The following is a 3780-nucleotide window of genomic DNA, read 5'->3' as shown; positions in this document are numbered from 1 at the left end:
CCTAAAACCTCCTCTCAGGGGGACAAATAATGGAAAAGTGGGTGAGGGGAGATGGAGGACGATGTAAGATATGGAAAAAATAATCTATAATTTATCAAGGGTTCGTGAGGGAGGGCAGGTGGGGGAGGGTGGGGGAAGAAATGGGGAGCTGATATCAGGGGCTCAAGTGGGAAGAGAATGGTTTGAAAATGATGATGGTGGCACATGTGCAAATGTGCTTGACACACTGGAGGAATGTGTGGATTGTGATAAGAGATGTAAGAGCTCCCAATAAAAGTATTTTTTTAAAAAAGATTACAACCTGGCATAATATGTCGCATAACAAGGACAATGTTCTACATTCTACTTTGTCCCCAAAGCTGTTGAGGGGTCATCTGAGGTGCAATTAATGGTCTCTCCCTGACCAGAGGAAAGAAACTTACAGGTGCATGAAATCAACTCGTCCCACAGACCTCTGTCTCCACAGCTTGTGAGCAGAGCAACTAGATGGTGCCCAGCACCCATACCATGTGCCTTGAAAGGGATCCATTAGAAGGTCCTGGAGAGTGGGAGAAAAATGTAGGAAAAGACTCAAAATCATTTCTTAAAAGACCTGGTTTACTGGTTAGATAGAGACCGGTGGATCCTGAGACTCCAGCGCCTTAGTCAACACCCTTGAGGTTTAGAAATGAACTCATCACCAAGTTCCATTTTCAACCAAACAGTATACAGGTCCAGAAGGGTCACAATAACACTAGTGAAGTTTACTCACTTTAGAAGAATCAGCCGCTCGAGATCCGAAGGGCAGCGCTTGCCCAAGGACAAAGCTCAGGAGGGTTTGTAAAGAAGAATGGACGTGGGAGCCACAAGGAGGAGGTGGAATGGTTGGCGCTGCATTGTGGGGATTGTAGTCAATAAAGTGGAATGGTTGACGCTGCATTGTGGGGATTGTAGTCAATGAATCAATCCACATCTGTATGAATGGAAGCAGTGGGAAACAGACCTGCTCTGTACACCTTTCCCCGATTCACAAGAAAGAGTTTTTGTTTGTTTTTAAGTTACAGCCCAGGAACCCCTGGGAGGACAGCTCTGTCCTTCTCTGTAGTCATCATTGTTTCTGTGTCTGTCCATCTGCATCTTTCATTCTAGCCTTCCTCCCCATCCAGGAGACATCTGGCTCCCACGACCCAATGCCCATTTACTTATTATTTCACAGACACTTCATTTTTAAAACGTTCTGAATACTAGACTGGGTTGCATTTTTTTAAACATTGCTGGGCTTGCCTCAGGGATCCCGTGACTCGGGGGTTGGTTGGGTCCACCGCTAAGCTTGGTCAGTTCCACTCCTGAGCAGCCTTCTGTTTGGACCTAATGTGACCTCGTGACTAAGGAAATCCGCCAACCCATTGTCAGTTTGTCACACGGTGGTGGCCTGCATGCGGTGAGGATGCTATATGGCAAATGCCAGCAGGGTCACCCATGGTGGGCAGGCTTCCTCGGAACAACTAGACTACAACCAACTAGGAAGAAAGGTTGGACACTCTAGTTCCAAAAATTAGCCATGAAAACCACGAATGGAGATTGTTCGAGATACTGTCTGTTGGGAGCCACTCAGAACACACAGCAGCCACAACAGTGGGCCACTGGTTGAGAGAATGGTGCAGGACAGGCTGGGCTTCATTTTTTGGTCCATGGAATGGCCAGGGACAGGCTGGACAGCAATTGACGGCATCAGTAACATTGAAGGCTGCCCTCCCAGGACTCGGCCTGACACCCACGTGTTCAGAGGGCCTTCCACGGCGACTGGTGGGAGCAGGGAGCCTCCAATGGTCCCCTGAGCACACTTTCTGCACAGCCCCTTCCTCTTCAGTATCTGGTCCCACCCATTCCTTTCGCCTGCTCGGCCTGGACTCTAGAGTCTGTCTCCTCAACTCAGTGAGACCATCAAGCTCCATTTGACCGCCCAGGTGGCACAGTGGTTCTGTGCTGGGCTGCTCACCAAAGGGTCGGCAGTTCAAAACCACCAGCAGCTCCAAGGGAGAGAGACAGGGCCCTCTACTCCCGTCAAGAGTCATAGTCTTGGAAGCTCACGGGGGCAGTTCTACCCTTTCCTGTAATGTGGCTGTAAGTTGGCACCGACTTGATGGCAATGGTTTGGAGGGGTTTGGGGTTTGGGTTTTTCCTCCCTTGTGCTCTGGTCTGGAAGCTCTCTATCGGTAGTACGCTGAGGCCGATTAGGGATCGCCTTATTCCCCCGCCCCCCTTCTTTCAGGGATCCCTGCTCTGGGCTTCTTGTTCCATGTCTGCAAACTGGATTCCCATCGGTTTTGCCCCATTTGGTTCCTAGTCCTCCCTCCTGCCCAGAAGCCGAAGTACAGGCACTGTTCCAGATGCCACGCACAGAAAACCCAAAGCCCACCCACTGCCCCTCACTGCACCCAGGGCAGAGCTGCTCCACAGGGAGTCCTAGTGGCGCTGCTGGGTAAGCGCTGTACCGCCAACCACAAGGGCGGTGGTTCAAACTTCCCAGGAGAAAGTTGAGGCGATCCGTTCTGTAAAGATTCACAGCTGGGGGAATGCCCGCCCCCCTCGCCCCCAAAGGGTTGCTCTGCGTCAACTCAGTAGCATGGAGCCAGTTAGAATGGCTCATAGGTTTCTGAGGCTGTAAATCTTTAGGGAAACACGGGCCCATATGGAGGGTTGGAAACCCCAACCCTTTGGGTAGCAGGTGATTGCTTCACCACTGCACCCCTGGGACTCTGTGCCAAACACACAGTAGCAAATGGCTAGGCAAAAAGCTCCTACCCGGGGCAGCTGATATTTTAAAGGAAGGGTCAGCCACACTCTAGTGCAAACTCCCATAAAGAGTGAGAGAGAGCACATGAGGAGGCCGAGTGAGCCCAGAGGCCCAGTTGCGTTATAGCTGTGGCACTGTGACTGGGAGGATGACGCAGCAGCCTCCACTGCCGCGCTTACGCCCCCGCCATTAGGGTGCAGCCGCAGACACTCCGCGAACGAAGGAGCGGGCTGCCTTCCAGTCACACTTCACTGGATTGTGAAGTTGGGCTTTCACGGCATTTTCGCATGTGTCGTCGTCTTCTTTTGATCCCTCCTCCTCCCCGCCCCTCCCCATCCAAAAGTGGAAACGCTTCTTTTCTTGGCTCGCAGATCATACGACACAGCAGTGGGGTCGTACTCGGAGGGCTGTAGGGGCCAACCCCTGTTCCAGTGGGAGAGACGGAGGATGGAGAAGAGAACCAGGGTTTGTGGGGACTGGAGATCATCGTGGGAGAAGCAGGCCTCGTCTGTCTCCCTCCGAGTGGTTTCGAACTGCTGACCTTGAGGCTGGTAGCCCAATGTGTAACCACTGCGTCTCCAGGGCACCTCCCAGATAGGTTCTGTTTTAGATCATGATAAGTGTCAGGAGGGGAAACACAAAGCCAGGGAGCGGGAGTTCAAAACCTTAGACCAGTGGTTCTCAACCTTTCTCATGCCGCGACCCTTTCATACAGTTCCTCGTGTGGTGGTGACCCCCCCAAGCTTAAAATTATTTTCATTGCTACTTCATCACGGTAATTTTGGGCTACTGTGATGAATCGGGCGACCCCTGTGAAAGGGTCGTTCGACCCCCAAAGGGGTCACAACCCACAGGTTGAGAACCACTGCCTTAGACCAAGCATCTCTGGTGAGTCTCTTGGAGAAGGGGACTTTGGGGTCATGCACGCCCTGTGCGGTATATTCTAGCAAGGAGGGTGGGGAGGGTTGTGATTTGCTGTCGGTCTGGTACCCGTCACCCTGAGC

This window comes from Echinops telfairi, unplaced genomic scaffold (assembly GCF_000313985.2).
Source record: "Echinops telfairi isolate 266 unplaced genomic scaffold, ASM31398v2 ScPeMD7_7457;HRSCAF=8495, whole genome shotgun sequence".
In the NCBI taxonomy this organism is placed as follows: Eukaryota; Metazoa; Chordata; class Mammalia; order Afrosoricida; family Tenrecidae; genus Echinops; species Echinops telfairi.
The sequence above is the reverse complement of the archived record's forward strand: the minus strand, read 5'-3'. Positions refer to the sequence as shown.